The sequence below is a fragment of the Heterodontus francisci genome, unplaced genomic scaffold (assembly GCF_036365525.1).
Source record: "Heterodontus francisci isolate sHetFra1 unplaced genomic scaffold, sHetFra1.hap1 HAP1_SCAFFOLD_1047, whole genome shotgun sequence".
NCBI lineage: Eukaryota > Metazoa > Chordata > Chondrichthyes > Heterodontiformes > Heterodontidae > Heterodontus > Heterodontus francisci.
This window is the reverse complement of record NW_027140498.1, coordinates 109199-132740: the sequence shown is the minus strand read 5'-3', so window position 1 is coordinate 132740 and position 23542 is coordinate 109199. Positions and strand designations below refer to the sequence as shown.

The 23542-nt window shown below is 51.7% G+C and overlaps 1 long non-coding RNA gene across 1 annotated transcript in view; it reads left to right on the top strand.

Moving 5' to 3' along the window:
* Window positions 1-2297: 2297 nt before the first annotated feature.
* LOC137360021 (uncharacterized) overlaps window positions 2298-23542 on the top strand; it is a 57297-nt gene continuing 36052 nt past the window's right edge. The window contains exons 1-2 of the long non-coding RNA XR_010971687.1: window positions 2298-2424; window positions 10507-10633. This is a non-coding gene — a long non-coding RNA (uncharacterized lncRNA). The remainder of the gene's footprint in view (window positions 2425-10506; window positions 10634-23542) is intronic.

Below are 23542 nucleotides of genomic sequence, written 5' to 3'. Positions count from 1 at the left end.
GCACTGCCAGAGGGTCAGTACTGAGGGAGTGCTGCACTATCAGAGGGTCAGGACTGAGGGAGTGCTGCACTATCAGAGGGTCAGGACTGAGGGAGTGCTGTACTGCCAGAAGTTCAGTACTGAGGGAGTGCTGCACTGTCAGAGGATCAGTACTGAGGGAGTGCTGCACTGCCAAAGGGTCAGTACTGAGGGAGTGCTGCACTGCCAAAGGGTCAGTACTGAGGGAGTGCTGCACTGCCAGAGGGTCAGTACTGAGGGTGCACCGCACTTTCGGAGGTACCGTCTTTCGGATGAGATGTTAAACAGAGGCCGTGTCTGCCCTCTCAGGTGGGCATAAAAGATCCCACAGCCACTAATTCGAAGTAGAGCAGGGGAGTTCTCCCCAGTGTTCTGAGGCCAATATTCATCCCTCAACCAACATCACGAAAACAGATGGCCTGGTTATTGTGACATTGCTGATTGTAGGATCTTACAACCGTGACTATGCTTCAAAAATGTACTTCATTGACTGTGAAGCACTTTGGGATGTACTGAGGTGGTGAAAGGCACTATAGAAATGCAAAACTTTTTTTATTATTCCTGGGAGGTGAAGCCTTGAACGAAACAGAGGAGCCCATAGAGGCCTAGTCACCAATCCCCACGCTGGTGGATGTGCTGGCAGGGATTTTGGGGGATGATTAGAAGCATAGAAACATAGAAAAATAGGAGCAGGAGTAGGCCATTCGGCCCCTGGAGCCTGCTCCGCCATCCAATACGACCATGGCTGATCATCCAAACTCAGTAACCTGTTCCCACTTTCTCCCCATGTCCTTGATCCCTTTAGCCCTAAGAACTATATCTAACTCTTTCTTGAATATATTTAATGATTTGGCCTCAACTGCTTTCAGTGGTAGAGAATTCCACAGGTTCACCACTCTCTGGGTGAAGAAATCCCTCCTCATCTCAATCCTAAATGGCTTACCCCTTATCCTTCGACTGTGAGCCCTGGTCCTGGACTCCCCGCCAACGGGAACATCCTTCCTGCATCTAGTCTGTCCAGTCCTGTTAGAATTTTGTAGGTTTCTATGAAATTCCCTCTCATTCTTCTAAACTCTAGTGAATACAGGACTTGTCGACCCAATCTCTCTTCATATGTCAGTCCTGCCATCCCAGGACTCAGTCTGGTGAACCTTCGCTGCACTCCCTCTATGGCAAGAACATCCTTCCTCAGATAAGGAGACCAAAACTGCACACATTATTCCAGATGTGGTCTCACCAAGGCCCTTCAAGACATCCTTGCTCCTGTACTCGAATCCTCTCGCTATGAAGGCCAACATACCATTTGCCTCCTTAACTGCTTGCTGCACCTGCATGCTTACTTCCAGCAACTGGTGCACAAGGACACCCAGGTCTCATTGCACCTTCCCCTTTCCCAATCTATCAAAGTTCAGATCATAATCTGCCTTTCTGTTTTTACAACCAAAATGGATAACCTCACATTTATCCACGTTATACTGCATCTGCCATGCATTTGTCCACTCACTCAACCTGTCCAAATCACACTGGAGTTTCTCTGCATCCTCCTCACAGCTCCCACTCCCACCCAGCTTTGTGTTGTCTGCAAACTTGGATATATTACATTTAATTCTCTCATCTATATCATTAATATATATTGTGAATGGCTGGGGTCCTCGCACTGATCCCTGCGGTACCCCACTAGTCACTGCCTGCCACTCAGAAAAAGACCCATTTATTCCTACTCTTTGTTTCCTGTCTGCCAACCAGTTCTCTATCCATGTCAGTACCTTACCCCCAATCCCATGTGCTTTAATTTTACAAGCTAATCTCATTTGTGGGGCCTTATCGAAAGCCTTCTGAAAGTCCAAATTCACCACATCCACTGGTTCTCCCTTATCTATTCTACTAGTTACATCCTCAAAAAATTCCAGTAGATTTGTCAAGCATGAGTTCCCTTTTGTAAATCCATGTTGATTTTGTCCGATCCTGTCGTTGTTTTCCAAGTGCTCTGCTATTACATCCTTTATAATGGACTCCAGCATTTTCCCCACTGCTGATGTCAGGTTAACCAGTCGACAATTCCCTGTTTTCTCTCCCTCTTTTTTTTTAATAGTGGGGTTACATTAGCTACCCTCCAATCCATGAGGAGGGAGTCTGACAGCCATTCATCCCAGATTCAGCCAGCAATTGTGGCAGCCAGTTCACCTCCCGGCCTGAGGTCACTTAACCCAGCGTGGCCCCATGATACAAACCGTACGGCCTTACCTCCCCCCCAGCAAGGTCAGTGGCACGATGGGCATTATGCTATCTGCTGTTGTTCGCTTGTTGGTATTTTCTCCCACTCTTGACTAACTCAAAAGTTAGCAAACCACCTCCCTGGCCCCCCTGCTCTGAAAAGCCATCTGGGCCGTGAGGGTAAAAGATACAGTAAGTAAATCTTCTGTTAATAAATGATTTTTATTTTAGCTCCGGTTAGATAAAATTCACAGCTGAAGTAGTTCCCCTGAGGCCTACTCCGGGGTCTGGGGCCTTGGAGGAGGGTTTGTGACATGGAGGAGCTCGTCAGCTAGAGATCTCTGAACTAGGCCCAGACCCGTCCTAATTAACCCTGTCAGATAACTGTGAAAGATCTCACATTCACAGGAGAGACTCTGATTCCCACGAAGAGTTAATGGCTCCGTCTGATCAGTCAGCAGGGTTGAAGGAAGATGTGGACACTGGGTAAATATTACGCCACTGCTTTCAGTCAACCAGCAGTTAAAAATTAAACAGTTCAGTGACCTGCTCTTGCCTTCGCGTTATTCAAAACAAAAATATCCAGTCGGCGAGTTTCTCAATCTCAAGTGTTTGTCCAAACCTGCCGAATGGATTATCGTCAACGCTGCTACTGTGTGACCTTTCATCCCACTGCGCCCCCACACTGCCAGAGTCACAGGGGCAGAAGTGGCCGGGCCCTGGGTATTCGATGAGGGCTCAGGATTGACCCCAATTCTCAGCATCATTCCCCCCCCACCCCGCTACTGCTGGCACCTCATTTTCTGCAGCGGTAATTCCTCTGGAATCCCAATGGGTGATTTTCCACGCCCACCCAACCAAACCCCACTCCCAGCCCCCTCAACCCCAGCCCCCACTTTGCGCTTTTAGAAAGAACTTGCATTTCTTTAGCGCCTTTCCACCACCTCCGGATGTTCCAAGGCGTTTCACAACCTATGAAGAACGTCTGGAACTGTAGTCACTTGTTGTAATGTAGGAAAACGGAGCGACCGATTTGTGCACAGCTTCACAGGAGGGGACATCAGACCGAATGTGACACAGCCCACAAAAGGAGACATCAGGGACAGGCAACCAAAAGCTCAGTCAGAGGTGGGTTTGAAGGAGGAGAGAGAATGGTGGAGAGGTTTAGGGAGGAAATTCCAGAGCTTAGGGCCCAGGCAGCTGGAGGCACGGTCACCAATGATGGAGCGATGGGAATCGGGGGTGTACAAGGGGCCAGAATTAGAGGATCTCGGAGGGTTATGGGGCTGAGGAAATTAAAGAGATAGGGAGGGGAAAGGCTACAGAGGGATTTCAAAACAAGGGTGAGAATTTTTAAATCAATGCAGTGCTGGACTGGGAAAGTGCCTTCGTCCCATTCCCGATCCTGTAGCTATGGAGAGCTGTTACAAACTTCCACACGCTTTCATTTTTCAGATGCCCAGTTGAAGCAGCAATACATAAGGTCAAAAAAGTGAAGGCAAGATAGATCAGAGGTAAAAGTTGGGTTTTACTCAGTGCCTCATCTCTGACTCAGAAGAAGTGGTTCAAATCCCACTCCAGAGACTTCAGCACATAATCCAGGATGACAGTCCCAGTGCCAGTACTGAGGGAGTGCTGCACTGTCGGAGGGTCAGTACTGAGGGAGTGCTGCACTGTCGGAGGGTCAGTACTGAGGGAGTGCTGCACTGTCGGAGGGTCAGTACTGAGGGAGTGCTGCACTGTCGGAGGGTCTGTATTGAAGGAGCGCCGCACATTCGGAGGGTCAGTACTGAGGGAATGCTGCACTGTCGGAGGGTCAGTACTGAGGGAGTGCTGCAATGTTTGAGGTTCAGTACTGAGGGAGTGCTGCACTGTCGGAGGGTCAGTACTGAGGGAGTGCTGCACTGTCGGAGGGTCAGTACTGAGGGAGTGCGGCACTGTCGGAGGGTCAGTACTGAGGGAGTGCTGCACGCTCAGAGGGTCAGTACTGAGGGAGTGCTGCACGCTCAGAGGGTCAGTACTGAGGGAGCACTGCACTGTCGGAGGGTCAGTACTGAGGTTGTGCTGCACTGTCAGAGGGTCAGTACTGAGGGAGTGCTGCACTGTCGGAGGGTCAGTACTGAGGGAGTGCCGCACTGTCGGAGGGTCAGTACTGAGGGAGCGCTGCACTGTCGGAGGGTCAGTACTGAGGGAGTGCCGCACTGTCGGAGGGTCAGTACTGAAGGAGTGCTGCACGCTCAGAGGGTCAGTACTGAGGGAGTGCTGCACTGTCGGACGGTCAGTACTGAGGGAGTGCTGCACTGTCGGAGGGTCAGTACTGAAGGAGTGATGCACTGTCGGAGGGTCAGTACTGACGGAGTGCTGCACTGTCGGAGGGTCAGTACTGAGGGAGTGCTGCACTGTCGGAGGGTCGGTACTGAAGGAGTGATGCACTGTCAGAGGGTCAGTACTGAGGGAGTGCTGCACTGTCGGAGGGTCAGTACTGAGGGAGTGCTGCACTGTCGGAGGGTCAGTACTGAAGGAGTGATGCACTGTCGGAGTGTCAGTACTGAGGGAGTGCTGCACGCTCAGAGGGTCAGTACTGAGGGGGTGCTGCACTGTCGGAGGGTCAGTACTGAGGGAGTGCTGCACTGTCGGATGGTCAGTACTGAGGGAGTGCTGCACGCTCAGAGGGTCAGTACTGAGGGAGTGCTGCACGCTCAGAGGGTCAGTACTGAGGGAGTGCTGCACTGTCGGAGGGTCAGTACTGAGGGAGTGCTGCACTGTCGGAGGGTCAGTACTGAGGGAACGCTGCACTGTCGGAGGGTCAGTACTGAGGGAGTGCTGCACTGTCGGAGGGTCAGTACTGAGGGAGTGCTGCACGCTCAGAGGGTCAGGACTGAGGGGGTGCTGCACTGTCGGAGGGTCAGTACTGAGGGAGTGCTGCACTGTCAGAGGGTCAGTACTGAGGGAGTGCTGCACTGTCAGAGGGTCAGTACTGAGGGAGTGCTGCACTGTCGGAGGGTCAGTACTGAGGGAGCGCTGCACTGTCAGAGGGTCAGTACTGAAGTTGTGCTGCACTGTCAGAGAGTCAGTACTGAGGGTGTGATGCACTGTCAGAGGGTCAGTACTGAGGGAGTGATGCACTGTCGGAGGGTCAGTACTGAGGGAGTGATGCACTGTCGGAGGGTCAGTACTGAGGGAGTGCTGCACTGTCGGAGGGTCAGTACAGAGGGGGTGCTGCACTGTCGGAGGGTCAGTACTAAGGGAGTGCTGCACTGTCGGAGTGTCAGTACTGAGGGAGTGCTGCACTGTCGGAGGGTCAGTACTGAGGGAGTGCTGCACTGTCAGAGTGTCAGTACTGAGGGAGTGATGCACTGTCGGAGGGTCAGTACTGAGGGAGTGCTGCACTGTCAGAGTGTCAGTACTGAGGGAGTGATGCACTGTCGGAGGGTCAGTACTGAGGGAGTGCTGCACTGTCGGAGGGTCAGTACAGAGGGGGTGCTGCACTGTCGGAGGGTCAGTACTAAGGGAGTGCTGCACTGTCGGAGTGTCAGTACTGAGGGAGTGCTGCACTGTCGGAGGTTCAGTACTGAGGGAGTGCTGCACGCTCAGAGGGTCAGTACTGAGGGAGTGCTGCACTGCCGGAGGGTCAGTACTGAGGGAGTGCTGCACTGTCGGAGGGTCAGTACTGAGGGGGTGCTGCACTGTCGGAGGGTCAGTACTGAGGGAGCACTGCACGCTCAGAGGGTCAGTACTGAGGGAGTGCTGCACTGTCGGAGGGTCAGTACTGAGGGGGTGCTGCACTGTCAGAGGGTCAGTACTGAGGGAGTGCTGCACTGTCAGAGGGTCAGTACTGAGGGAGGGCTGCACGCTTAGAGGGTCAGTACTGAGGGAGTGATGCACTGTCGGAGGGTCAGTACTGAGGGAGTGCTGCACTGTCGGAGGGTCTGTATTGAAGGAGCGCCGCACATTCGGAGGGTCAGTACTGAGGGAATGCTGCACTGTCGGAGGGTCAGTACTGAGGGAGTGCTGCAATGTTTGAGGTTCAGTACTGAGGGAGTGCTGCACTGTCGGAGGGTCAGTACTGAGGGAGTGCTGCACGCTCAGAGGGTCAGTACTGAGGGAGTGCTGCACGCTCAGAGGGTCAGTACTGAGGGAGTGCTGCACGCTCAGAGGGTCAGTACTGAGGGAGTGCTGCACTGTCGGAGGGTCAGTACTGAGGTTGTGCTGCACTGTCAGAGGGTCAGTACTGAGGGAGTGCTGCACTGTCGGAGGGTCAGTACTGAGGGAGTGCCGCACTGTCAGAGGGTCAGTACTGAGGGAGCGCTGCACTGTCGGAGGGTCAGTACTGAGGGAGTGCCGCACTGTCGGAGGGTCAGTACTGAAGGAGTGCTGCACTGTCAGAGGGTCAGTACTGAGGGGGTGCTGCACGCTCAGAGGGTCAGTACTGAGGGGGTGCTGCACTGTCGGAGGGTCAGTACTGAGGGAGTGCCGCACTGTCGGAGGGTCAGTACTGAGGGAGTGCTGCACGCTCAGAGGGTCAGTACTGAGGGAGTGCTGCACTGTCGGAGGGTCAGTACTGAGGGAGTGCTGCACTGTCGGAGGGTCAGTACTGAGGGAGTGCTGCACTGTCGGAGGGTCTGTATTGAAGGAGCGCCGCACATTCGGAGGGTCAGTACTGAGGGAATGCTGCACGCTCAGAGGGTCAGTACTGAGGGAGTGCTGCACTGTCGGAGGGGCAGTACTGAGGGAGTGCTGCACTGTCGGAGGGTCAGTACTGAAGGAGTGCTGCACTGTCGGAGGTTCAGTACTGAGGGAGTGCTGCACTGTCGGAGGGTCAGTACTGAGGGAGTGCTGCACTGTCGGAGGGTCAGTCCTGAAGGAGTGATGCACTGTCGGAGTGTCAGTACTGAGGGAGTGCTGCACTGTCGGAGTGTCAGTACTGAGGGAGTGCTGCACGCTCAGAGGGTCAGTACTGAGGGGGTGCTGCACTGTCGGAGGGTCAGTACTGAGGGAGTGCTGCACTGTCGGAGGGTCAGTACTGAGGTTGTGCTGCACTGTCAGATGGTCAGTACTGAGGGAGTGCTGCACGCTCAGAGGGTCAGTACTGAGGGAGTGCTGCACTGTCGGAGGGTCAGTACTGAGGGAGCGCTGCACTGTCGGAGGGTCAGTACTGAGGGGGTGCTGCACTGTCGGAGGGTCAGTACTGAGGGAGTGCTGCACTGTCGGAGGGTCAGTACTGAGGGGGTGCTGCACGCTCAGAGGGTCAGGACTGAGGGAGCGCTGCACTGTCGGAGGAACAGTACAGAGGGAGAGCCGCAATGTCGGAGGGTCAGTACTGAGGGAGTGCTACTCTGTCGGAGGGTCAGAACTGAGGGAGCGCAGCAGTGTCGGAGGGTCAGTACTGAGGGAGTGCCACACTGTCGGAGGGTCAGTACTGAGGGAGTGCTGCACTGTCGGAGGGTCAGTACTGAGGGAGTGCTGCACTGTCGGAGGGTCAGTACTGAGGGAGTGCTGCACTGTCGGAGGGTCAGTACTGAGGGAGCGCCGCACTGTCGGAGGGTCAGTACTGAGGGAGTGCTGCACTGTCGGAGGATCAGTACTGAGGGAGCGCTGCAGTGTCGGAGGGTCAGTACTGAGGGAGGGCTGCACTGTCAGAGGGTCAGTACAGTGGGAGCGCCGCACTGTCAGAGGTTCAGTACTGAGGGAGTGCTGCACTGTCGGAGGGTCAGTACTGAAGGAGCGCTGCATTGTTGGAGGGTCAGTACTGAGGGAGTGCTGCACTGTCAGAGGGTCAGTACTGAGGGATGGCTGCACCGTTGGATGGGTTAGTACTGAGGGGGTGCTGCACTGTCAGAGGGTCAGTACTGAGGGAGTGCTGCACTGTCAGAGGGTCAGTACTGAGGGAGTGCTGCACTGTCGGAGGGTCAGTACTGAGGGAGTGCTGCACTGTCGGAGGGTCAGTACTGAGGGAGCGCTGCACTGTTGGAGGGTTAGTACTGAGGGAGTGCTGCACTGTCGGAGGGTCAGTACTGAGGGTGTGCTGCACTGTCAGAGGTTCAATACTGAGGGCGTGCTGCACTGTCAGAGGGTCAGTACACTGGGAGCCTCGCACTGTCAGAGGGTCCGTACTGAGGGAGTGCCGCACTGTTGTAGGGTCAGTACTGAAGGAGTGCTGCACTGTCAGAGGGTCAGTACTGAGGGAGTGCTGCACTGTCGGAGGGTCAGTCCTGAGGGAGTGCCGCAGTGTCGGAGGGTCAGTACTGAGGGAATGCTGCAGTGTCGGAGGGTCAGTATTGACGGAGTGCCACACTGTCGGAGGGTCAGTACTGAGGGAGTGCTGCAGTGTCGGAGGGTCAGTACTGAGGGAGCACCGCACTGTCGGAGGGTCAGTACTGAGGGAGTGCTGCACTGTCGGAGGGTCAGTACTGAGGGAGCGCTGCAGTGTCGGAGGGTCAGTACTGAGGGAGTGTTGCATTGTCGGAGGGTCAGAACTGATGGGGAGCTACACTGTCGGAGGATCAGTACTGAGTGAGAGCAGCAATGTCGGAGGGTCAGTACTGAGGGAGTGCTGCTCTGTCGGATGGTCAGTACTGAGGGCACGCTGCCGTGTCCGAGGGTCAGAACTGAGGGAGCGCCGCAATTTCGGAGGGTCAGTACTGAGGGAGTGCTGCACTGTCGGAGGGTCAGTACTGAGGGAGCCCTGCACTGTCGGAAGGTCAGTACTGAGGGAGTGCTGCACTGTCAGAGGGTCAGTACTGAGGGAGCGCTGCACTGTTGGAGGGTTAGTACTGAGGGAGTGCTGCACTGTCGGAGGGTCAGTACTGAGGGTGTGCTGCACTGTCAGAGGGTCAATACTGAGGGAATGCTGCACTGTCAGAGGGTCAGTACTGTGGGAGCGTCGCACTGTCGGAGGGTCAGTACTGAGGGAGGGCTGCATTGTCAGAGGGCCAGTACTGAGGGAGCGCTGCACTGTCGGAGGAACAGTACAGAGGGAGAGCCGCAATGTCGGAGGGTCAGTACTGAGGGAGTGCTGCACTGGCGGAGGGTCAGTACTGAGGGAGGGCTGCATTGTCAGAGGGCCAGTACTGAGGGAGTGCTGCACTGTTGGAGGATCAGTACAGAGGGAGCGCCGCACTGTCGGAGGGTCAGTACTGAGGGATTGCTGCAGTGTCGGAGGGTCAGTACTGAGGGAGTGCTGCACTGTCGGAGGGTCAGTACTGAGGGAGCGCTGCAGTGTCGGAGGGTCAGTACTGAGGGAGTGTTGCACTGTCGGAGGGTCAGTACTGAGGGAGTGCTGCACTGTCGGAGGATCAGTACTGAGGGAGTGCTGCACTGTCGGAGGGTCAGTACTGAGGGAGTGCTGCACTGTCGGAGGATCAGTACTGAGGGAGTGCTGCACTGTCGGAGGGTCAGTACTGAGGGAGTGCTGCACTGTCGGAGGGTCAGTACTGAGGGAGTGCTGTACTGTCGGAGGATCAGTACTGAGGGAGTGCTGCAGTGTTGGAGGATCAGTACTGAGGGAGTGCTGTACTGTCGGAGGATCAGTACTGAGGGAGTGCTGCAGTGTCGGAGGGTCAGTACTGAGGGAGTGCTGCAGTGTTGGAGGATCAGTACTGAGGGAGTGCTGCAGTGTTGGAGGATCAGTACTGAGGGAGTGCTGCACTGTCGGAGGATCAGTACTGAGGGAGTGCTGCACTGTCGGAGGGTCAGTACTGAGGGAGTGCTGCAGTGTTGGAGGATCAGTACTGAGGGAGTGCTGCACTGTCGGAGGATCAGTACTGAGGGAGTGCTGCAGTGTTGGAGGATCAGTACTGAGGGAGTGCTGCACTGTCGGAGGATCAGTACTGAGGGAGTGCTGCAGTGTTGTAGGATCAGTACTGAGGGAGTGCTGCAGTGTTGGAGGATCAGTACTGAGGAGTGCCGCACTGTCGGAGGGTCAGTACTGAGGGAGTGCTGCAGTGTTGGAGGATCAGTACTGAGGGAGTGCTGCAGTGTTGGAGGGTCAGTACTGAGGGAGTGCTGCACTGTGGGAGGATCAGTACTGAGGGAGTGCTGCAGTGTTGGAAGTGCTACCTTTTGGATGAGATGTGAAACTGAGACCCAGTCTGCTCTCTTGGGTGGATGGAAAAGATCCCAAGGCCACTATTTCAAAAAGAGCAGACGAGTTCTCCCCGGTGTCCTGGTGAATATTTATCCCGCAATCAAGCTCACTAATAAAGCCTGATTTTGTGGTCATTATCACATTGCTGTGCTCAAGTTGTCTGATGATTTTTCTGCTTTGCATTACAGGGCTGTAAAGCACTTTGGCACGTTCTGAGCAGGTGAAAGGCACTATAGAAATGCTCGTTCTATCTTTGAGGCTTCCTTCTCAGGCAATTTCACACTCAACTCAGACAGGACAGAGGATGTGAAGGCGGTGAGATGATTGTGGAGATTATATTTTATTTCCAGATGTTCATTTATTGTAACACACATATATATAAGCAATCCGCCAGTTTTATCTATACACAGGTTTGACATGGACACACGTCTCATCGGGAACAATGAGCAAAAGCCTGCTGCTAATAATTGCTGAGTAATGAGACAGCATCTAAAAAATACCAAATACATTCAGTAGCAAATAGTAGGGACATCTGAGGCTTCAGTGGCAAAGTGCAAGTTACTTCAAATTTTTAAAACAAGTTTGAAAAAAAGGAACAAATGAACTTCATTCTACTTCAGTCTATCTGTGCACACACATATGGAATTCTGGATACGTGTTGCTTTTTAAAGGGCCCAAGTGTCATGTGTATTTCTCTCATACCTGTCTCTCTCCAGTTGGCTGCCGTAATATCGATCACAGCCTACTCCAGTCGAAAGATCTGCCTTTGTCAAACACTGGTATTCTCTTAAAACTCTAACAGCAGCAGCAACTTTTCAGGCTCACAAGGCAGTTTCCTAAGATGACAGCAGATGATTCAGGCCCTTCACAATTTGCGTCATTAAAGGTTTAAAGTGACAATCTTCATACAGTGTACTGCGTCTTAGATAACAGGGAGTGAGTTACAGGCTGGAATCTAATCGAGGGGCTCAGGGGGTTTATATATGGAATAACAGATACCCGGGAGTGAGTTACAGACTGGAATCTAATCGAGGGGCTTGGGTGGTTTATATACAGAATAACAGATACCCGGGAGTGAGTTACAGACTGGAATCTAATCGAGGGGTTCGGGGGTTTATATATAGAATAACAGATACCCGGGAGTGTGTTACAGACTGGAATCTAATCGAGGGGCTTGGGTGGTTTATATACAGAATAACAGATTCCCGGGAATGAGTCACAGACTGGAATCTAATCGAGGGGTTCGGGGGGTTTATATATAGAATAACAGATACCCGGGAGTGAGTTACTGACTGGAATTTAATCAAGGGGTTCAGGGGGTTTATATATAGAATAACAGATACCCGGGAGTGAGTTACAGACTGGAATCTAATCGAGGGGTTCGGGTGGTTTCTATATAGAATAACAGATACCCGGGAGAGAGTTACAGACTGGAATCTAATCGAGGGGTTCAGGAGATTTATATATAGAATAACAGATACCCGGGAGTGAGTTACAGACTGGAATCTAATCGAGGGGTTCGGGTGGTTTATATATAGAATAACAGATACCCGGGAGTGAGTTACAGACTGGAATCTAATCGAGGGGCTTGGGGGGTTTATATATAGAATAACAGATACCCGGGAGTGAGTTACAGGCTGGAATCTAATCGAGGGGTTCGGGGGGTTTATATATAGAATAACAGATATCCGGGAGTGTGTTGCAGACTGGAATCTAATCGAGGGGCTCGGGGGGTTTATATATAGAATAACAGATACCCGGGAGTGAGTTACAGGCTGGAATCTAATCGAGGGGCTCGGGGGATTTTTATATAGAATAACAGATACCCGGGAGTGTGTTACAGACTGGAATCTAATCGAGGAGCGCGGGGGTTTATATATAGAATAACAGATACTCGGGAGTGAGTTACAGACTGGAATCTAATCGAGGGGTTCGGGGGGTTTATATATAGAATAACAGATACCCGGGAGTGAGTTACAGACTGGAATCTAATCGAGAGGTTTGGGAGATTTATATATAGAATAACAGATACACGGGAGTGAGTTACAGACTGGAATTTAATCAAGGGGTTCAGGGGGTTTATATATAGAATAACAGATACCCGGGAGTGAGTTACAGACTGGAATCTAATCGAGGGGTTCGGGTGGTTTCTATATAGAATAACAGATACCCGGGAGAGAGTTACAGACTGGAATCTAATCGAGGGGTTCAGGAGATTTATATATAGAATAACAGATACCCGGGAGTGAGTTACAGACTGGAATCTAATCGAGGGGCTCGGGGGGTTTATATATAGAATAACAGATACCTGGGAGTGAGTTACAGACTGGAATCTAATCGAGGGGTTCGGGTGGTTTATATATAGAATAACAGATACCCGGGAGTGAGTTACAGACTGGAATCTAATCGAGGGGCTTGGGGGGTTTATATATAGAATAACAGATACCCGGGAGTGAGTTACAGGCTGGAATCTAATCGAGGGGTTCGGGGGGTTTATATATAGAATAACAGATATCCGGGAGTGTGTTGCAGACTGGAATCTAATCGAGGGGCTCGGGGGGTTTATATATAGAATAACAGATACCCGGGAGTGAGTTACAGGCTGGAATCTAATCGAGGGGCTCGGGGGGTTTTTATATAGAATAACAGATACCCGGGAGTGTGTTACAGACTGGAATCTAATCGAGGAGCGCGGGGGTTTATATATAGAATAACAGATACTCGGGAGTGAGTTACAGACTGGAATCTAATCGAGGGGTTCGGGGGGTTTATATATAGAATAACAGATACCCGGGAGTGAGTTACAGACTGGAATCTAATCGAGAGGTTTGGGAGATTTATATATAGAATAACAGATACACGGGAGTGAGTTACAGACTGGAATCTTATCGAGGGGTTCAGGGGGTTTATATATAGAATAACAGATACCCGGGAGAGAGTTACAGACTGGAATCTAATCGAGGGGTTCGGGGGGTTTATATATAGAATAACAGATACCCGGGAGTGAGTTACAGACTGGAATCTAATCGAGGGGTTCAGGGGGTTTATATATAGAATAACAGATACACGGGAGTGAGTTACAGACTGGAATCTGATCGAGGGGTTCAGGGGGTTTATATATAGAATAACAGATACCCGGGAGTGAGTTACAGACTGGAATCTGATCGAGGGGTTCGGGGGTTTATATATAGAATAACAGATACCCGGGAGTGAGTTACAGACTGGAATCTAATCGAGGGGTTCAGGGGGTTTATATATAGAATAACAGATACCCGGGAGAGAGTTACAGACTGGAATCTGATCGAGGGGTTCGGGGGTTTATATATAGAATAACAGATACCCGGGAGTGAGTTACAGACTGGAATCTAATCGAGGGGTTCAGGGGGTTTATATATGGAATAACAGATACCCGGGAGTGAGCTACAGACTGGAATCCAATCGAGGGGTTCGGTTGGTTTATATATGGAATAACAGATACCCGGGAGTGAGTTACAGACTGGAATCTAATCGAGGGGTTCGGTGGGTTTATATATAGAATAACAGATACCCGGGAGTGAGTTACAGACTGGAATCTAATCGAGGGGTTCGGTGGGTTTATATATAGAATAACAGATACCCGGGAGTGAGTTACAGGCGGGAATTATTCTCGGGTATCTGTTATTCTATATATAAACCCCCGAACTCCTAGATTAGATTTGATTCTGTAACTCGCACTTGGTTTTTTGCTAAACAAGCATCAGGACAGCTGGAAAGCTGGCGGAGCCTTTCTGTCTTACTGAGTGAGGTAATTGGCTGATTGGTGATTTAATTGGCTCAGCCCCTATCTCAGCTGAGTGTCTTTAATCTGACATTTCTTTCCTGATTTGTACCTGCCATGCTGCAGATTTCCAAGTCTTGTAGATTCGGGACAGGTTATATTGTGGGACTGTCTGAACTAGGAACTGAACGGAGTTTGCTCAGCCCATTTTTAGCTGTAGTGAGCTGCAATTTCTGCCTGTTGTTTTAGGCTGCATTGGAACCTAGGTCCCATGGACAAAAAGACTGGAATTGAACCCACTGCCCTCTTTCTACATTGATTGTTCCCTAGTAACCATCCAACACAACAATATTGAGGGACTGAGAAGGTGCAAAAACAAAAATTGACAAGGATGAAGCCAGAATTGGGAGGTTCTACCTATCAGGAAAGCCTGAACCGCCTAGGGACCCTTTCTCCAGAAAAGGCTGTGGGGTGACCTGATTGAGGTCTTTAAATGAAGGGGTGACATCGAGAAGATGTTTCCACTTGTGGGGGAGACAAGGACTAGGGGTCATAAATATAAGGCAGTCACTAATAACTGCAATAGGGAATTCAGGAGAAACTTCTTTCCCCAGAGAGTGGTGAGAATGTGGAACTCACTACCACAGGGAGTAGTTGAGGTGAATAGTGTCGATACATTTAAGGGGAAGCTGGATAAACACATGAGGGAGAAAGGAATAGAAGGATATGGTGATAGGGTGAGATGAAGAGGGCTGGGAGGAGGCTCCTGTGCGGCATAAACACCAGCACGGACCAGGTGGGCCGACTGGCCTGCTTCTGTGCTGTACGGTCGATGCAATTCTGTGTAGAAATGCCTGGAGGAGCATTGACAGCCCACCCTGTATTCCCCTCTGGTCAATGCACTGAGCCACCTGGTTCCCACACCAGGTGCAACATTCCACCCTCCATCACCCCGCCCGCCTCCCCCAAGTCCAGTTGGTCTCAGTTGGGCCGCTGATAGGCACCCCTCATTGGCCTCAGTACCCCAGACGAGCGAGGGGAGAGCTCAGCTGGGCTTCCCTCTCCTAAATACGATCCAGTGGTCCTTGGTGGAATGTGTCTGTCTCTCTGTCTCTGCACATGTCTGTTAAACCAGGACAGGATTGGCTTTGACTGCAACACCTGCCTGTGACTAATCGGCCTGCTGTCACATGAAGAATGACCCCTTCAGCTGCTCCCCATCATGTGCATCACAGCGTGCAAGCCACACACAGCTTTTTGGCAGACATTCCCCTAGAATAGCCCATACATCTGTTTCTAGTCTCAGTGAGACAGAGTAAACATGTGAGGGGAGGGAAAGTCAAACCATCGAGAAAAACAGGGCCAATAAATCGCATTCAATCACCACAGAGCACCAGAGGGGCTTTCCAGAATTCTGTAATCAAAATCCCATTCCCCTTAAATACATTATAAATCGCACCAATCCTGTGTATTGTTCTCACTAGGGTTTGAACATAAACCTTTTATTATCCCCACAAGATTGTTCACTTGCTGTCAATGGTGAGTTGCGAGACACCAGTGCCTGAAGTTTATTAACCAAATCTGCCAGTAATGCTGGACAATTCACAACAAACTGACCAGCACTGTCGGCCAGCATCTGTTGCTGTGGTGTAACGACCAAACTCATTTCACTTTGAACCCTGACTCGCCATCGGGAAAGGGACTTCTCACTGTTCCGTCAGGGGCAGGACTTGAACCAGGGTCTCACAGGCAAGGGGCAACACAGTGCGCCAGCTCGTGAGTCAAGGAAAGAAGGTGCTCACAGTCCCGACCAACGTCCACAGATAGTTGCTGGTATAGTCCCTTGGAGTAACTACTAGATAAAGCACAAGGGCCCTAGCTCCTACTCACCTGCATTGCAATTGATCACAACTTTAAAAGAAAGTTCTACACTCATAATGCCCAACAAAGCATCTGATAGAACACTAGACAATAACAAACAATTACATTGGAACATGGCGATCTTCGTAAGATTGGTAATTCGAGTGGTCCAGGAATGGACGTCCCAATATGGAGGACTGGTTTGTCCACTTGATCCTTGTGCCCACACCTGTCACGCAGGTAACAACAGAAAGGTGAAGCATTTAGCGGGATGGTAATTTGCCCGCTGTATATATGGAGGGGTGGAGGTGGTGTGAGGGGGAGCTGGGATGGAGGCCATCTGATAACACACATTGAGTTAGGAGACGGGAATGCTTCGGAATCAGGATGGTTTCTGATTGGCTCATCATTCTCCTTGTCAACAACACATTATCTGCTCGGTGAATGACTCGTGGCACCATTACCTCAGGATGAGCTCATCAGAAAAACCATTGATGGACCAACCCCTTGTCCCTCCGATGACCATCCCATTCCCCTAAATGGTTGCCATGTTACACTCACCAAAGAACCAAGAGGAGGCTTCCAGTCTAACAAAAAGTAGATACTCTTTCACATTGTTGGCACCGACAAGAAGCACCATATTAGTGGATCCAGGACAGGTACAGCAGGGGGTTAGATACAGAGTAAAGCTCCCTCTACACTGTCCCCCATCAAACACTCCCAGAACAGGTACAGCACGGGGGTTAGATACAGAGTAAAGCTCCCTCTACACTGTCCCCATCAAACACTCCCAGAACAGGTACAGCACGGGGGTTAGATACAGAGTAAAGCTCCCTCTACACTGTCCCCCATCAAACACTCCCAGGACAGGTACAGCACGGGGTTAGATACAGAGTAAAGCTCCCTCTACACTGACCCCCATCAAACACTCCCAGGACAGGTACAGCACGGGGTTAGATACAGAGTAAAGCTCCCTCTACACTGTCCTTTTCAAACACTCCCAGGACAGGTACAGCACGGGGTTAGATACAGAGTAAAGCTCCCTCTACACTGACCCCATCAAACACTCCCAGAACAGGTACAGCACGGGGTTAGATACAGAGTAAAGCTCCCTCTATACTGTCCCCATCAAACACTCCCAGGACAGGTACAGCATGGGGGGTTAGATACAGAGTAAAGCTCCCTCTATACTGTCCCCATCAAACACTCCCAGGACAGGTACAGCACGGGGTTAGATACAGAGTAAAGCTCCCTCTACACTGTCCCCATCAAACACTCCCAGGACAGGGGGTCAGGTAACCCTCTCTCTCCACTTGACCAACTCCACCACTGAGCTCAGCCTCTATATTTAACTTTTCCTTGACTTTATTTGAATCTTTATTTAAGTACTAAGGGAGTCAATGGGCCCAGGGCAGCAGTGCACACAAGGTAAATACAGGGCAGGAAATCGAGCCACTAGCCCAGTAGCCTGTCAACCCATTGTGTGGTTTCATCTTGCTCAGAAGCTCATCCTACCCCTTGCCTCCGTTACTCTGTCCAGCTTCTCCCATCAATGCTATGCTTCACACTCACTCAATAAGCATAACCCTGTTCCCCGCCCCTCACACCCCAGCACACAGGAGAATCATATAAAGTGTGTTCACCCTTAGACCGCTGAAGACAAATCGCCTGGGAAATTCCCAAGTTGGCCAATTTGTGTATGTTCAGCTCAGTGACAGTGTAATGGCCCCTAATATTACAGTATTAAATCTCTTCTGGCATTGGTACAATCTCATTACTGTAATATCGACTCTAAACTACAAAAATAAACTCTTAAGCAATTTTGTGTATATAATATATATATAGAAAAATAAAAAATCTTCAACACTCCACTCTGCCTGCTTCCCATCCCTGTCCCCTTTAGATCCTCATCATGTCTTTTTAATCATTCTTTTCCTATACTTGCTTTTTGTGCTATTTATGCCCCTATGTTCGTTAGAAAAATAAGTTTCAACTCTTTACTTGGCTGCCTTGCTCTACAGTTGTCTCAAGGTCCTCATTGGAGATTGAAGTAAAATGTATACACACCTCTCTCCCACACCCCACCTCAAAAAAATGGGCCTTATTTAGTTTCAAAGGCCTATTTTTCAACCAATTGAGGGGTTTTACTCGACTGGCAATTTTGCGTCCTATTCTATCAGCTGGGTAGTGGTTATGTCACTGGACTAACAGTCAAGAGAACATGAGTTCGTAAGGGCGGCACAGTGGCGCAGTGGTTAGCACCGCAGCCTCACAGCTCCAGGGACCTGGGTTCGATTCCAGGTACTGCCTGTGTGGAGTTTGCAAGTTCTCCCTGTGTCTGCGTGGGTTTTCTCCGGGTGCTCCGGTTTCCTCCCACAAGCCAAAAGACTTGCAGGTTGATAGGTAAATTGGCCATTATAAATTGTCACTAGTATAGGTAGGTGGTAGGGAAATATAGGAACAGGTGGGGATGTTTGGTAGGAATATGGGATTAGTGTAGGATTAGTATAAATGGGTGGTTGATGTTCGGCACAGACTCGGTGGGCCGAAGGGCCTGTTTCAGTGCTGTATCTCTAATCTAAAAAAAAAAAAAAAAGTCCGTTCCATAGTTCAAATAACTGATCTGATCTGTATCTTCAGCGCAGAACGAGCTAAGTTTCACCTCATGGCTTCCTTTGTCTGACCCAAGATTCCTTGTGTTCTCGAGAAAATTAAATTGCGAGTGGATTAACGTGGCGGGCAGTCGTACCAGTGACAGTTGCAATGCGGTTGAGAAAGTCTGGTTTCATTAACACCAGCTCACCCGTCATTCCCACTGCCGGTGGTGACTTCTACAGCCTTGGCTTCCGAAAGTGCTTCCATGAATCCCACAACCTCGGAACTTCTATTCCCCGTTTTCCAAGAAGCCTTCTAAAGACCCTTTCCTATGACCGGGATCTTGAGCAGCGTTGGCTCGGAGTCAGATTTTATCGGATTATCACCTTGGGACATTTTAGTCTGTTAAAGGCACTGTGTAAATTTGAGTTGTTTTGTTGAAAACTTTACAAATGAAATGATTGTCAAGAGATCACCGCTGACTTTGTTACAAATTCCCGAGCTGCAGAACATGCTCTTGCTGCACCTTTCACCCCAGACTGGGGACATCAGCCACCACCCACCAACATTCACGACCCAGTTTTACACTTGGGTGAGATACCCACAGGTGCCTGGTGTCAGTGGAAAAAGAAAGTAAGGACTTGCATTTCTATAGTACCTTTCACCACCCCAGGATGTCCCAAAGCCCTTCACAGCCAGTGAAGTCCTTTTTGAAGTGCAGTCGCTGTTGCAATGTAGGAAATGGGGCAGCCAACATGCGCACAGCAAGATCCCACAGACAGCGGTGAAAGAGTGGGGGGGGGGGGGAGGTGGGGGCAGCAGAAAGCTGCAGCTCTGCCTCAGCAGCCTGTGCACAGTAGGAGGAAGGGAGGGGAAGGGAAGGCGGGGGGAGGGGGGGTGCACCTCCACAGAACAGTGGGAGAGGTCTGCTCAGAGCATGCACAGAGCTTACACTGCCAACATGAGGAGACAATGCAAAACACTGCCCACACTGACATCAGAAAGATGGGGGAATAGAGAGAGGGGGCGGGGAAGAGAGAGAGATAGACAGGCGGGTAGAGAGAGCGAGAGAGGGAAAGTAAAGGAGAGTGGGAGAGGGAGAGGGGAAGAGAGGGAGATAGAGGCAGAGAGGGAGAGAGGGAATGAGAGGGGGGAGAGAGAGATATAAAGAGGGATCAAGAGAGAGGGAGTGACACAGACAGAGGGAGGGAGAGAGAAGGGGAAAGAGAGAGAGGGAGTGAGGTGGAGGGACAGAGATACAATGTGAGTGAGAGTAAGAGGCAGGGAGAGCGAGATGGAGAGAGAGAGAGGCTGAGACAGCGAGATGGAGAGAGAAAGAGGCAGAGAGAGCGAGATGGAGAGAGAGAGAGGCAGAGAGAGCAAGATGGAGAGAGAGAGACAGAGAGAGCGAGATGGAGAGAGAGCGAGATGGAGAGAGAGAGAGGCAGAGAGAGCGAGATGGAGAGAGAGAGAGATGGAGAGAGAGACAGAGAGAGCGAGATGGAGAGAAAGCGAGATGGAGAGAGAGAGAGGCAGAGAGAGCGAGATGGAGAGAGAGAGAGGCAGAGAGAGCGAGGTGGAGAGAGAGAGAGGCAGAGAGAGCCAGATGGAGAGAGAGACAGAGAGAGCAATACGGAGAGAGAGCGAGATGGAGAGAGAGCGAGATGGAGAGAGAGAGAGGCAGAGAGAGCCAGATGGAGAGAGAGAGGCAGAGAGAGCCAGATGGAGAGAGCGAGATGGAGAGAGAGAGGAAGAGAGAGCAAGATGGAGAGAGAGAGAGGCAGAGAGAGCGAGACGGAGAGAGAGCGAGATGGAGAGAGAGAGAGGCAGAGAGAGCGAGACGGAGAGAGAGCGAGATGGAGAGAGAGAGAGGCAGAGAGAGCGAGACGGAGAGAGAGCGAGATGGAGAGAGAGAGAGGCAGAGAGAGCGAGACGGAGAGAGAGCGAGATGGAGAGAGAGAGAGGCAGAGAGAGCGAGATGGAGAGAGAGAGAGGCAGAGAGAGCGAGATGGAGAGAGAGAGAGGCTGAGAGAGCGAGATGGAGAGAGAGATGGAGAGAGAGAGGCAGAGAGAGCGAGATGGAGAGAGAGAGAGGCAGAGAGAGCGAGATGGAGAGAGAGAGAGGCTGAGAGAGCGAGATGGAGAGAGAGATGGAGAGAGAGAGGCAGAGAGAGTGAGATGGAGAGAGAGAGAGGCAGATAGAGCGAGATGGAGAGAGAGAGAGGCAGAGAGAGTGAGATGGAGAGAGAGAGAGGCAGAGAGAGCGAGACGGAGAGAGAGCGAGATGGAGAGAGAGAGAGGCAGAGAGAGCGAGATGGAGAGAGAGCGAGATGGAGAGAGAGAGAGGCAGAGAGAGTGAGACGGAGAGAGAGATGGAGAGAGAGAGGCAGAGAGAGTGAGATGGAGAGAGAGAGAGGCAGATAGAGCGAGATGGAGAGAGAGAGAGGCAGAGAGAGTGAGATGGAGAGAGAGAGAGGCAGAGAGAGCGAGACGGAGAGAGAGAGAGGCAGAGAGAGCGAGATGGAGAGAGGCAGAGAGAGCAAGATGGAGAGAGAGAGAGGCTGAGAGAGCGAGATGGAGAGAGAGGCAGAGAGAGCGAGATGGAGAGAGAGAGGCAGAGAGAGCGAGATGGAGAGAGAGATAGGCAGAGAGAGAGAGACAGAGAGAGCGAGATGGAGAGAGAGAGGCAGAGACAGTGAGATGGAGAGAGAGAGAGGCAGAGAGAGCGAGATGGAGAGAGAGAGAGGCAGAGAGAGCGAGATGGAGAGAGGCAGAGAGAGCAAGATGGAGAGAGAGATGGAGAGAGAGAGAGGAAGAAAGAGCGAGATGGAGAGAGAGAGAGGCAGAGAGAGCGAGATGGAGAGAGAGGCTGAGAGAGCTTGATGGAGAGAGAGGCAGAGAGAGCGAGACGGAGAGAGAGATGGAGAGAGAGAGAGGAAGAAAGAGCGAGATGGAGAGAGAGAGGCAGAGAGAGCGAGATGGAGAGAGAGGCTGAGAGAGCTTGATGGAGAGAGAGAGAGAGGCAGAGAGAGCGAGATGGAGAGAGAGAGAGGCAGAGAGAGCGAGACGGAGAGAGAGATGGAGAGAGAGAGGCAGAGAGAGTGAGATGGAGAGAGAGAGAGGCAGATAGAGCGAGATGGAGAGAGAGAGGCAGAGAGAGTGAGATGGAGAGAGAGAGAGGCAGAGAGAGCGAGACGGAGAGAGAGCGAGATGGAGAGAGAGAGACAGAGAGAGCGAGATGGAGAGAGGCAGAGAGAGCGAGATGGAGAGAGAGAGGCAGAGAGAGCGAGATGGAGAGAGAGAGAGGCAGAGAGAGCGAGACGGAGAGAGAGCGAGATGGAGAGAGAGAGACAGAGAGAGCGAGATGGAGAGAGGCAGAGAGAGCGAGATGGAGAGAGAGAGGCAGAGAGAGTGAGATGGAGAGAGAGAGAGGCAGAGAGAGCGAGACGGAGAGAGAGCGAGATGGAGAGAGAGAGACAGAGAGAGCGAGATGGAGAGAGGCAGAGAGAGCGAGATGGAGAGAGAGGCAGAGAGAGCGAGATGGAGAGAGAGAGGCAGAGAGAGCGAGATGGAGAGAGAGAGAGGCAGAGAGAGAGAGACAGAGAGAGCGAGATGGAGAGAGAGCGAGATGGAGAGAGAGAGGCAGAGAGAGTGAGATGGAGAGAGAGAGAGGCAGAGAGAGCGAGATGGAGAGAGAGAGAGGCAGAGAGAGTGAGATGGAGAGAGAGAGAGGCAGAGAGAGCGAGATGGAGAGAGAGAGAGGCAGAGAGAGAGAGACAGAGAGAGCGAGATGGAGAGAGAGTGAGATGGAGAGAGAGAGAGGCAGAGAGAGCGAGATGGAGAGAGAGAGAGGCAGAGAGAGCGAGGCGGAGAGAGAGATGGAGAGAGAGAGGCAGAGAGAGTGAGATGGAGAGAGAGAGAGGCAGAGAGAGTGAGATGGAGAGAGAGAGAGGCAGAGAGAGCGAGACGGAGAGAGAGCGAGATGGAGAGAGAGAGAGGCTGAGAGAGCGAGATGGAGAGAGCGAGATGGAGAGAGAGCGAGATGGAGAGAGAGAGGCAGAGAGAGTGAGATGGAGAGAGAGAGAGGCTGAGAGAGCGAGATGGAGAGAGCGAGATGGAGAGAGAGCGAGATGGAGAGAGAGAGGCAGAGAGAGTGAGATGGAGAGAGAGAGAGGCAGAGAGAGCGAGATGGAGAGAGAGAGAGGCAGAGAGAGAGAGACAGAGAGAGCGAGATGGAGAGAGAGCGAGATGGAGAGAGAGAGAGGCAGAGAGAGCGAAATGGAGAGAGAGCGAGATGGAGAGAGAGAGAGGCAGAGAGAGCGAGATGGAGAGAGAGAGAGGCAGAGAGAGCGAGATGGAGAGAGAGAGACCAAGAGAGCGAGATGGAGAGAGAGAGAGGCAGAGAGAGCGAGATGGGGAGAGAGAGAGGCAGAGAGAGCGAGATGGGGAGAGAGAGAGGCAGAGAGAGCGAGACGGAGAGAGAGCGAGATGGAGAGAGAGAGAGGCAGAGAGAGCGAGACGGAGAGAGAGCGAGATGGAGAGAGAGAGAGGCAGAGAGAGCGAGACGGAGAGAGAGCGAGATGGAGAGAGAGAGAGGCAGAGAGAGCGAGATGGAGAGAGAGCGAGATGGAGAGAGAGAGAGGCAGAGAGAGCGAGATGGAGAGAGAGCGAGATGGAGAGAGAGAGAGGCAGAGAGAGCGAGATGGAGAGAGAGCGAGATGGAGAGAGAGAGAGGCAGAGAGAGCGAGATGGAGAGAGAGCGAGATGGAGCGAGAGAGGCAGAGAGAGCAAGATGGAGAGAGGGAGAGGCAGAGAGAGCGAGATGGAGAGAGAGCGAGATGGAGAGAGAGAGACAGAGAGAGCGAGATGGAGAGAGGCAGAGAGAGCGAGATGGGGAGAGAGAGAGGCAGAGAGAGCGAGATGGAGAGAGAGAGAGGCAGAGAGAGCGAGACGGAGAGAGAGCGAGATGGAGAGAGAGAGAGGCAGAGAGAGCGAGATGGAGAGAGAGCGAG